Source organism: Daktulosphaira vitifoliae, unplaced genomic scaffold, assembly GCF_025091365.1.
Source record: "Daktulosphaira vitifoliae isolate Bord-2020 unplaced genomic scaffold, ASM2509136v1 Scaffold_1, whole genome shotgun sequence".
Taxonomy (NCBI): domain Eukaryota; kingdom Metazoa; phylum Arthropoda; class Insecta; order Hemiptera; family Phylloxeridae; genus Daktulosphaira; species Daktulosphaira vitifoliae.
This window is the reverse complement of record NW_026099572.1, coordinates 32,485,398-32,498,864: the sequence shown is the minus strand read 5'-3', so window position 1 is coordinate 32,498,864 and position 13,467 is coordinate 32,485,398. Positions and strand designations below refer to the sequence as shown.

Genomic DNA, 13,467 nt, shown 5'->3' with positions numbered 1-13,467 from the left:
TCTGTATAGTTATCACTCTTATCAAAACCTCAGAGCGCGAATAATGCCATTGTATGTCTACTAAGTTCATTCGTTTTCGCAATTATTGCGCGGGAAAAAGCGAACAAATATTTTAACACCATTATCAGAATGATTAATAAAGTGAATATTAATGATTTACCAGTATACAAATTAAATATTAGTAACTCTTACAATGATAATTATGTAAAGAAAATTCTCTTATTATTTTTTAGTTTCATACAACTCTCGATTTATCATTTATTAAGTATATTTTTACATTATGCCCTATGCCCTATGTCTTATAAGGAGATCAACTTTGTTTTTTAAACGGCAATATACATTCAACTAGCTTATAAAATAAATAAAAAGGTTTAAGTAAGAAAATGACTAGTCGGTATAGACGTTAATTTCGGAAGTTAGAATTTTATAACATAGACTGGTGATAAGGGGCATGTAGGACAATATTTATCATTATACATAACATATATCTAAGCGTTTTTGAAATAATAAGTCTCGTAAAATAATTGGGTATTAAAAGACATATTTCTATTGTTAAATATACAAAAATAATCTTTTATTTTCTTTCTTCTGAATGACTTCAGAAAAATTGAGACACGTTTTGTAATGTTAACTATAATAAACACAAGTAATTCTATGATATACGTGTATTCATAATACATATCAAGGTATTACTGAAGATAATAGGATATGTATAGATAATTTTTTTCTTATTGAGCCATCTTTCTTATTATATTACAAACCTTCAACTTATTTAAATACTATATTAAATTTACCCAGATGTGATTAATAATCAAAACTTAACATTTTTTCTTAAAATTTGTAAGATTAATTTTTAGCTTCAATGCAAAGCTAAGAATTAATTTTACCATGATGTGTTTTTTATTGTGTCTGTTGTCACTTTTTCTGAGCTTTCACCAAACCGATTTCTTTCAATAATACGTCAAAAGATCACAAATCGTATTTAGTCAAAGACATTACCCTCGAAAATTGAAAAAAATTTCCTCGTTCCCCGTAAATGGGAATCTACAAAAAAATTACAAATTTAAAAATCGCAAATTTTCGAAATTTTTTTTTAAATTGCCATAACTTTTTAAAAATGACCAAATCAATATAAATTTTTTTTCATAGATGCATGATGTCTTTACCTTTCATTTGGTATATTTTTTTTATATATCTGATCCTTTACCTGTCTACAAGAGAGATTCAAAATGACAACATTTTACAAAAAATTAACTTTTGAAAGTGTTCCGGAAAGTCTGACACTCTTATATATACCTTAAATTAAAGCTTATGTAATATACTTTATCATGAAAAAAAAAATTTCTGAATTTATTTTGTCTTCACGGTGAATATGGCTACCGAATGCTATTTTTGTGAAAATTCTCGATTTAATATTTTTAACTTTATTATGCTATAACTTTATGAAAAATGTATGGATCAATACAATTTTTTCATAAGAAGAGTATTTATATACATCTTTTATTCGACATACTTTATCTTAATCAGGATATAAATAAGGAAATAGGAGATCATGTAGCTTTGGAATAATACACCAATTTTTTAAAATTAAACACAATCTAAAGATTTACATCAAATCGTTTTTTATGATAGTGATTTTGATCACTGTCAGATATCATTATAATTGTCCCAACTATGCCACGTCACCACTGTGCCGCGACCTCCCTGTGCTGGGTTTTTTATATTAATTATGATCAATAAGTTTTAAGTTGAATCATCATATTTAAATTTATACATTTTCAAAAAATGTCAAAATGAACATGTTAATGGATCTATTCCCATAATCTTCTTCTATTTGACTTCTATTTATTCTATAGTAATGTCATTTTAAAATATCAATTTTATGATAATTGGTTTAATGATGATAGTTATAAAAAGAGTAATAATAACGAATAACGGTAAATGAGTTTACACGCTATACCGACTACATATTTGTAATTTGTGGATACTATTGTTAAACACCACTCGTAGTAGATAATTTCAATAAATTAAACTCAAATATTATGCACTAAATTCATTGATAAGTATATGTATTTTTACACCATACCACCGTCCAACGACCTCACGCAGGGAGCGTCACCGAACAGTTGATATAATATGATTTTATAATAACTGATATAAACTGATCTGACTAAATAAACAAATTATCACATATGTTTAACACTATGAACATTTATAATTTTTTAAAAGTATTTCATATCTAAAATTGTTGTTAAAAAACATGAAAAGTACGCATCTTTATTAAATAGATTAACAGGTTATCTAAGTACTTTACATATTTAGAAATAAGCTCAAAAATACTATAATTTAAAATTGTTCAAACAGTGAATAATTTATCATATATTATTATAAATTTCTAAGCTATAAAAAATGATATAAAAACATGTACATATGTTTTTATATAATTTTATAGTTCACTTGAATTTTTTTTTTATATATAAATGATTTAAATAACTCGTCTAAAAATAATTTTTGAAGCTTATAAATTAATGTAAATCAATTAAATCTTATTTTGAAATTCAGAGCTAATTAAGTATCAACAATTCGACGAGTTGAAAAATGATTTTTAACCAATTTGGCATATTAATGATAACTTTATTGATATATAACGGACTACAGCAATCTAATTGTATGATCAGGGAATTTTCCTTGATTAATTTAAATTTAGAAAAAGCATTGAAACTTGATACCGGATTTGATTACCCCGATTATAAAGAATTATGTAAATTAAGCGAAGATGATCGCATGCAAAAAATTTTGACAACAACAGAAACTAAAAAAATTATTGGTAATTACGCATCAGATATAATACATACGGATTTATTTTGTGGTAATGTTTATAATATATTACATTACGTGAATTTAAAATCTATTAAAATTCATTCAACAAAAGAGGAAGTTAATCTAAGTCCATCAGTCACTAGTCATATGTTAGTTACTGTAATTAAGGTTTGTAAATATTTCTATGATATGCCTCTTTGGGGCATTCACATGTATATATATTACTTTGAGTTGCACAGAAAAAACAATCTACCCAATAAAAATATAATGCCAGTGTATGAAAAATTAGTTTATGAATTGACTCAATCTAGTGAAAAATATTGTCGCCAAAAAAATAAATACTCAGTCGATATGAGCACTTTGAATAATTTAAAGGAATATAATATAAACATAGATAATATTATATCTGTAATGAATCAAAGAAAAGAAACTAATAAATTTTTATTAGACAATGAAGAATACAACTTGGTATCCCTAAAAAATATTTATCGTTGCGACATAATAGAAAAAAAAGAATTATTGAAAATCATTTTAATGGACTTTGGTGAACAAAGTGAAGAAAATTTCGAAGCGATATACAAAGACATTTTTCAAGAATACATAGATGCAACAAATTATTATTGGTTTGATCTGTGGATTAAACAAATTGGTAAATATCAAGAAAAATTATTGAATATTTTTAAAACTGTTTTATTTCACTTGATGAAAAAATATGTAATGTATCTAGAATTATTACGTAAGGAAGACGAAAATTATATTTTCGCACACTGTTACAAAGTATTTTTAGAAACTTCTATAGATAAAGTTTATTTGTTTGATAAAATGGTAAGTGATAGTTACACTTATGAGACAATCTTGAATTCGTTTGAAGCTGGACAACTTACTGAAAATATGTTAAATAATTCAATTTTTTTAAAAATTAGTAAAATTGAAAGTTTAATGAATAAAATTAAACCAAAATCTTTCAAATTTTTATATGAGAATATCTCTGATCAAGAGTACTTATCAAGTTTAAAGCTCCATAATGACCTTTATGTAAAATGTGGAGTGGAATTAAATGATTTGAGTGATAAATTACTTGATCAACATGCTATCTATAACCGAATTGGGTGGAATACTAATTTTATAAGAATGTTCTTGTATATAAAACATTTAAATCTTTTATTCAATGAAACAAAATCAAAAATAGTTCATTCATTTATAAGATATTCACGTCGCTCTGTAAGATTTAATATCTATCGTTCAAACGAGGAAATGAATACTGTGACATTACTAAAATTGTAATATTACCTTAGAGTTATATTTGTAAAATCTCTTGTTTTCAATCATATTTTACAAAGCCATAAATTAATTTGCATTTTAAAAATAAAAATTATGTGTTCTATTTCGTTACATTTAAGAAATAATTTTTGAACTTTTGTTTTATACCTAAAAATATGTTTAAATATATTATATTATTAAAAATAAATAAAATTTATTTTTTTAGAAAAATTATTGTTAAACATTTTTACATATAACCAAGTTATATACAATCAAATTGATAAAATAAAATTTAATAAATAAGATTATTGGAAAATTACGATATGTAATTAATGAGAATACTAACACTCACAGTATTATTAAAAATAAAATTATCTATTCCAGTTTCATCAAATGGACGAACATGTCATACTCTCGTTTGCCATAGATTAAACATCTACAATTTAATGGCGATTTGCTAAACTGTAATGTGTTTATACTGTAATTTGTAGCAGTGATGGCTAAAGAATCTTCTTTAAAGATTATACAAAAAGAGCTACTCTCCACATCTCAAGTCATTGGTCAACTTTTTCCCTATTTTCGATTACTCTCCAGGCAAAAAACCAAACTGGATCTTTGTTACTGATGTTTCTCCTCTTATTCTTTTGTCAATTACTTTTTTCAAAATCTTCATACTATGAACGCAAGCTTTATGTCTCTATAATTTCTACACTCCTGTATGTCATCTTCTTTGCCTTTCAATATCGGCACCACAATATTATTTCTTCATTATTTTGATTATTATATTATCATTATTTATTATTTTCATTATTTATCTGTTAGTAGAGAATTTAATTAAAAAAATTCTTTAACTACATTATGCCAATACCGCCTAATATTTTTCATACTTCTACTGGCACTTTATCTGATCCTGTTTCTTTATTCTTTTTATTGACGCCACAGCTTCCTATACCACTTTCTCACTAATTAAATTTACCAGTTGCTTGTTCCATTAGATATCCTCTAATGTCTCTTTTGGATACTCCTCATAAAGTAATTTTTCAAAATCTTCTGTCCATCTTTTTTTCACATCATCATCAATCGTTAGCACCCTCTTATCATGACTTTTTATACACCTGACATTGTAATAACCTTTGACTGTTTTTCTCTTACTTTTGCAAATCTATAGACTTCTTTTTCATCTTTCTTTGTTCTTAACTTATCATACAATTCATCATACCTCTTAAACTTCGCCTTACTTAGCGCACACTTGGCTTCTTTGCACAAGCATTTATACTCCATCTAATCTTCTCTCGTGCCATACTTAATAATGCTTTATCTTAATCTCTAAGATTTTCTGAATATCCTAATCCTATCACCCGGTTTCCTTTTTTACTGACATTTTACTCTTATTCTCACTAACAATCTCCTTTACAGCATTATTTACATAACCAGCAAATCTCTTGTTCTCCTCTATTTTCCCGTCTTTAAGAACTCTTTTTCTTCTTTCAATTTCCATCATTGGATCCTAGATTTTCCTCTTGTGTTCTTCCTGTTTTTGTATATTTTCTTCCCACTACACCAGAACTCCATTACCATCAGTCGATGTTGTATAGTTACACTCTCACCTGAGATAACTTAACAATTTTTTACTCGCTTTACACTCTCTTCCTTCCGCATAAGATAACCTAGAATCTATTATATAGCTTGTTCTAGATTTTATAATAAGTAATAGTATATAGTAGTAGTCTATACTAATAGACTATAGTAGTCAGGTATAGCAATAGTAAGTTCATGCGATGAAATTAATGCTGATACTAAGTTGTAACATTTTTAATATGTGATATTAGTCACGTCATAGAGACTTGTTTTGTACAATCGCTAATCATTGCTATTAATTTTTGTACATGACGCATTAGTGTCATAGTGTGAACTTGGTTTAAGGCATATAGCTAGTGCGTAAAAATATTATGTAAAACTATTGCGTATAGTTAATTATAAGCTTAATTATTCAGTCGGATATGATTTTGAAAATGTCTATTTTGTTAATTCTTTAAATTATATGTAATATTTGAATTGAAACAACTAAATTAAATTGTACATAAAAATATTTGGCATAATTTAACTGAACCAAATAATTATAACCGGAGTTAAAATATAACTCAAACTATTTAGTCAGCCTAGATTACATTATAATCACCTTAAAAATAATGTATTACGAAAGTTAAAGAGAGCATAATTAAAAATAATTCAGAAATACAATTATTTAATTCATAAATGATATACATCTTGTCTATTTGTTATGTAAATAGATAAGTTAAACGGAACACGAGTAAGAACGTAAGCATCAAATGAAATCAGTATGCGTTTATATACGTAGTGATTACATATTATTTATAATAATAATGTATTTTACCACAATATAATACAAGAAAATTTATTGATTTTGCCAAGTAAATATTATTCAATGTATTATTTTTGAAAAAGAAAAATAACTATTGCACCCTTCTATGGACGGACAAAAATATAATTAATATAGAAACTAAATGACTATAGCATAAAAGATATAGGAAGCAAAAAAAATAAATAAATAGTTTAACCACTATATACAGAACTACAATACTACCTTATATTGAGTATGGAGATATAAATTATTATTTTTCTTAATCAAACTTGCTAAAATTCTAGAAGAATCTATTTTTCAAATGAAAAGAATACAATCTGTTCTTTAATACTGTTAAAACACTCAATTTTAAGTTCAATTGTTAAAAATAATATATTTTTTTTATAGATGAGACTAAAAAACTTATACCACATTTTGATAACATTACTTAAAAAGAGGCAATCTAAGAGAAAGAAAAATTACAAATAAGAAGTTTCAAAAATTTTGGGACGATGCACTTAACTTTAGTTATTTTAAAGTAATAAAAAATTTTCATAAATGATATTTGTCTATCACACCATGAGTGAAGAAGTTATTATTATTAGAGTAAGAATTGGATACACCTTTTTGGCTAATTCTACCTTATTTCAAAAAATTAAAAACCAATTTGTGATACATTTTTACAATATAATGTATTCTCACTGGCTGCTCAAAATACTCAAATGCCGTAATAATTATAGTAAATTACCACTCAAAACACTTAGAGAAGAAAATGGAAAGACAATATGTCAGCTATTTACTAACTTAGGTTTAACTAATAAATTGTAAATAAAATTTATTGAATATTTATTTACATAACAATATACAAATAATTATCAAATTCACCGTAAAAATATAAGTAGATAAATTTCAATCTAATAATATAGTCTCAGAGTTTGACGGTTTCCACAGTTTACAATTAGATGGGAACCTGGATGAAATTAAATATTTTTTAGAAGTGGTGCAAATAATAGATAACAACATCAATGCAAAAAAAGCACTGGGTTACGATGATATCAACCTAAGAATGATAAAAGAGTTACCTCAGAAAGCGATTGTTTATCTTATACACATTTTCAATGCAATCTTGCGAACTGAATACGTCCGAAACTTTGGAATACAGCTCAAGTCATAATGTTGCCAAAACTACCAGAGTAGGTAACATCTTATAGGCCAATATCGCTCTTACCTTGTTTATTTAAGCTTTTTGAAAAAGTTCTTCTTAAAAGGATAAAATTACTAATAGAGGAAAAACAGCTTTTACCTGACCAACAATTTGGCTTCCGTAATAAGCACTTTACAATTGATCAGGTTCATCGAGTTACCAATGTGATTCATCAGTACTGTTGCGCATGCATTTGATAAAGTTAGCATGAAGGTCTACTTTTAAATATAAGAAAACAACTACCACACACTTAATGTGCTTTAATGGAATCTTATTTGACTGAAAGGGAGTTTTGGGTCATGCACGAGCAAACTATGACAGTTTGGAAAACTATATCAGCAGGAGTACTATAAGGTAGTGTTTTAGGACCTATTCTGTATTTATTTTATACTGTTGATTATTCATCAAATAACGATACGGCAACTGATATGTTTGCTGATGATACGGTAATATTAGCAACCAGTTATAATCAACAGTCTGTAACTGAAAACTTACAAAACTCGATCAATAACATCTTCCTATGTACAAGACGATGGAAAATTAAAATTAACGGTGACAAATCAGTACGTGTTAATTATATACTATGTAATACCAATAATATTCCTGTTACAATGAATTATCATGTAATCCAACAAAAAGATTTGGCAAAATACTTAGGAATGCATTTAGACTGACGTCTTAATTGGAAACATCATTCACGCCAAAAAAGTTTGCAAATACAACTAAAAATGAAAAAGATTATATTGACTGATCGGGAAACATTCNAAAAAAAATTATATTGACTGATCGGGAAACATTCTGAACTTTCATTAATCAACAAACGTCTACTTTATGTGGCTATCATAAAATTAATTTGGACTTATTGTATATAACTGTGGGGTTGTACTAGTAAGTCTAATATTGTCGTTATTCAATGATGCCAAAATGTTGTACTCCGTACCATCGTTTCAGCTTATCATTACGATAGAAATGACATAATACTACACTGTAATATGAATTTGCCTACAGTAGCAGAAGAAATAAAGAGATTTGCCCGCAAACATGAGATTAGAATAACAAACCATAGTAATACAACCAACAGCCATTCAACTTTTGGACAACTCCGAAGNTACAACCAACAGCCATTCAATTTTTGGACAACTCCGAAGACATCAGACGCCTTTAAACGTCATAAACCATAGTTTAAAAATTAGTTTTTAAATTTGGTTAAGGAGCCACCTCACTGGTTTCACTCCACACAGGTGTATTCTTTATTAATTGTTAGAAAACTATGTTTCATGTACAATTATTGTAAAATATATTTAAATAGATAATTTTATCGTTTAAATAATGAAGTCATTTGATAGTTAGAAAAAAAAACTGCTCTCCTAAAACGACAAAAATGTATTTTTCTCTTTTTAATATTTAAAGTCATTAAGTGATACAGAAGTAATATTAATGTAGCATAAAGAAGAAGAAATAGAGGAATGTAGGCATAAATCATTGATAAATTTCCAGAAAGCAGTAGGGATCATTTGCTAGGCATTCAAGAATATCATGTGTAATGCAATGAATTTTAAAAACGTATTGGAGCAATTTTTGAATAACAAATTTTTAAATAAATATCACTGCCTTGACTAACTTTAAAATATTTTGTGCCATTGAAAATAGCTAGTACTGATAAGTGATAATACCATCAGTAAGAAGTTGTTTACTGTGAAGTAATTTATGATTCGCATACAGTGTGGCAGCAATCGAAAACAATAATTTTTTATAATATATTGCACCTTTTATTATTATTTTTATTGTTACTTCTCCGAGTAAAATTGTTGATTTCACTCCGCGTAGTTTTTTTTATACTGAACGGCCAGTATTCTGCTTTGATAATATTTAGATACACCACGGCAAAGATGAACAGTCCAACGGGCACTAGAAGTCCAGCGGCGATTGGATTGGGGTAGGGCTGCTGTGGCACCGCCGACGTACCGTATGACCGTGAGTTTTGGGATGGCGGAAGGCGGTGCGCAACGATAATCCAACGTGCTGAGTAACGCAGCAGTCACCGCGCGGCAGTCCTGACTGCGATTTCGACCGCACCGTGCCTAACGGTTATTTTAATTTATTATTTTTTTTGTTGCTTATCATTTTTAGTTAATTTTTTTGCGTTTTTGTTTTTGTTCAAATACATTTAACGATTGTTTTAATTTTTAACATAGTATTGGATAACGATCTTACAATGAATAACTCGACAAATTTTAATTCAGTTTCTCTTAACACACGAAGTCATTTGTAATTTTTGGATCGAATTCAAATAATTACTGAACTCATCACGATCATCATTTACTCGTAAGAACAAACCGAGGTTAGTATAATATCATTATAAGGTATTATTTAGCTTTACACCTCTATTTGTCGATAGTAAGAAGTATTTTTTTAACTATGTAATAAAGCAAAGGCAAAAATAAATTAGAATACTAATAAATAATTATAATGATGAAATAATTCAAACCATATAGCGGATGCGGGCGTCACTAGAAGGGAAAAAACATTGGGTACAATATAATAATAAGTTATTGAATTAAATGACGTGTCTGTTTATGTATGCTTTTTTCTTATCCCGACACATTGTTATTCATCTATTTGATGCGCCCTAGTACGTTTTAGTTCAAGTAGAAGTCTGATATAAATTAAACACGGGGTCAGACGATAGTTGAAATGTAGTGAACACTCACAGATACGTCCATGTAAATCAATATGTACACTTAGTCAGTATTACTTCGTGTACGTTGAGCACACGTGTTGTTTGGGAAGGCTAATTTTATTTCTTCTGCACACGGTAAAATGCACTATCGACTCGGAATCGGGCGGGACCGTGTCTTAAAGGGCTGTGTAGTGGCTGCGTGTTGGTTAAATCGATTGCGCATAGAGTGCAATGCGCAAAATTTGCCCTTGTCCAGTTACTTGGGTTTGCGAAAATATCAATAAAATGGCTTTGCTTTAACCTACTCATGACACCCTGGAGGAATTGGTGCACGGAAAAACTTAAGGCTTTTGTGGTCAGGTTCAAATATTTGTATAAGGATGTATTTAATAAAGACCCTTCTGTCTCTATTAAAAGGGATAATATGGAAACAAACAAATGTTTGACTCTGATTTTACTAATTATTATTGGTTTGTAGGCAGTTAAAAAAACGTATAAAATGAATACGGAAGGTTTGCTTATCTTCCAAAATATCAACATTTATTGATTATTATAATCTATATAGTTATTTAAATATATAGATTATAATAATCTAATAAATATAAATAATTCATCAAAAAAAAAAAAAAACATACAGCATTAAGTTGAATGTAGTTTTCAAATGTATTTGTTTAATATTTAAAAAGATTAAGCAATTGTAATGTAATTGAAGAGAAATAAACATTAATGTTACTTTTGTCATGATAAGATATTTTTGTTGACATTGAATATTAAATATCAATAAAATAACGATTATTGATAATTACATGGACGTTGAACATACTGACTGTGAATATGAGATTTGTTTAGGTGCTTTATTGAGAAGTCATGTAAAATCGCTTATCTTAACGGTTTTCATTGTATATTGTACTCGGATACAATAGCAAAACTAGTTAGATTGTTTTCATCTACCATTTTCTGCAACTTAAATTTGTATAGTAACATTATATAAAATAACAACACGTTTAAGAGTATTGTGTAGAATTAATAATAATAATATGGTATCGAAATCAAAATTTATTGCAAAATTTTTTGATCTTATATGAACAAAACATATAAAATATATGTTCTATTTTACTGTACATACCACATTAGGTTATTTTGCTAGAAATGATCATCAACAAACTTGCATGTTTTTATTGAAAATTAAATATAGTGTATCAAAGATTTTCAATTAGTTTTTACTTTATGTACACTCGTTTAATTGGTTAATACTTCAGCGAACTCATCTTCATTTAACATGTGTAACTTTGAATAAAAGTTTGTTTTACTCATCAGTTTACCGATCCGTGTTAGAAATTCATTAATGTTTTGCATTAAAGTTAAAAAAAGGTGTAATACTCTTTATTTATTGTAGCCATTTAATATAATAGCGTAAAAAAAAAACATTTTAGCTAGCATAAATATCATTCCTATTTTGGTGATAGTCCGTTATAATTTAGCCGTGTGGGAGTTTTAACGCACGTGTGTGTACTTTATTTTAGGTTCATTATAAAAATTTTTGTTTACATTAATATTTAAATTAGTCTTAACACTTAAAATATTACTCATAGCAATAATAGTAACATAGAATGAGCTTGACTTTTTAAGTGACTAATGTTATAATAGGAAATGTACTGATAAGTTAAGAATATAAACATATAGTTCAGTAATATTAATAATATGCAGGGTAAATATTGTGATCATTATTGTTTAGTATCAGGATACAATGATAATATTTATTTTTTTAGAGCTACGTAAATAATGAAGACGTGTTAAAAATTTATTCAACGAAATTAATTAAATTTTACGAAAAATTTAGTGAAAGGAAATTGTATAAAATTATATTAAAAAAAAAAAATCTATAATTGCACCATTATCATATTTTATAAAAAAACGTATAAGTTTTTTTAAGAAGCTGGCAATTGAATGAAAATCTTATTCCAAAATAAATCTAAACATAAATATAAATTTTATAAACATTCATAAAGATATAAGAAAAATAATTTTAATTCGTCAACTAATAGCTTAAACTAAAAAAAAATGTCTGTTTTTTATCCTTGTATATTCAGTTAGAAATAACATTTTATAATGTCTGTATTCCAATTTAAGAATATATTTATAGTTATGATGAATATAATTAAAATATTAATTGAATGCAAGATGATATTGTCATAGTATTATAGTTAAAGCAATTATTTGTGACTAATTTTTTCTTACTGAAAATTAATTGTAGATAAATGATAAAAAAGTTCATGCTTCTGTCAATTTTATAAATTTTTAATATTTGTATATTTATTTTTGCTTTTAAAAAAAGTACAGTCATAATCATTATTCGAAAAAAATTTACTGTTACTAATGATAAAAATGGTATTCAGGTTTTTAAATCCAACTTAACAAATAAATATGTTGTAGTAAAATTGTAAAGTTTTAAAAAACTTTTTTTTGGCAAAGCTGTGAATATTTTTCAAACATTGTAACGAAAATATAATAGATTATTGATTATTTGGTATATATTTATCTATAAGTAATAAAATATCACTAACTCATGAAGGGTTAGTGATATTGCAAAGTGTTAGCATTTGACGATCCAAAAACTTCATGGTTGATTTTTATCAATAAGTTGTTTTGCTTGAAATATCTAAATAACATGTTTCTCGGTAACATGAAGTTTAAATTTGTTAATGACATTTTTCCACTTAGACTTTCCCAAATAAACTAACTTTTACTTTGGCAAAATTCAGAAGCTTACTATTTATGACAAATATTTTCGGTAGTATTGTGAAATATGAAAACATTCAGATTAATAGGTTTTCAATATAAATAAATTATTGTTTAGGGTATATTTATTATATTCTTAATAAATATATATGTATACTAGATGTTTACGGAACAATTAGGTGTCATATTTATCTTATAGTGAGTTGAACTTTTTTTACACTCATAATTTGTCCAAATATAATTTAGTTTTTCAAGGACATTGATATCGAAGGTCTTAAATAATTATCGAATAAGATACGCTCTTCGGTTATGGAAATGTATATTATTTGTGTAGTTAATAAAATGATTTAGTATTAACATATTTACATATAGGTTGTTTAATGTGGTAATAAACCAATGAAA

The 13,467-nt window shown here is 26.8% G+C and overlaps 1 protein-coding gene across 1 annotated transcript in view; it reads left to right on the top strand.

Annotated features, from left to right (window-relative positions):
* The first annotated feature begins 9,669 nt into the window (after window positions 1–9,669).
* The window catches only part of LOC126895740 (GAS2-like protein pickled eggs), a 43,211-nt gene continuing 39,413 nt past the window's right edge, over window positions 9,670–13,467 (top strand). Inside the window, exon 1 of the mRNA XM_050667928.1 lies at window positions 9,670–9,987. The gene's annotated coding sequence lies outside the window, so the exon portion shown is untranslated. The remainder of the gene's footprint in view (window positions 9,988–13,467) is intronic.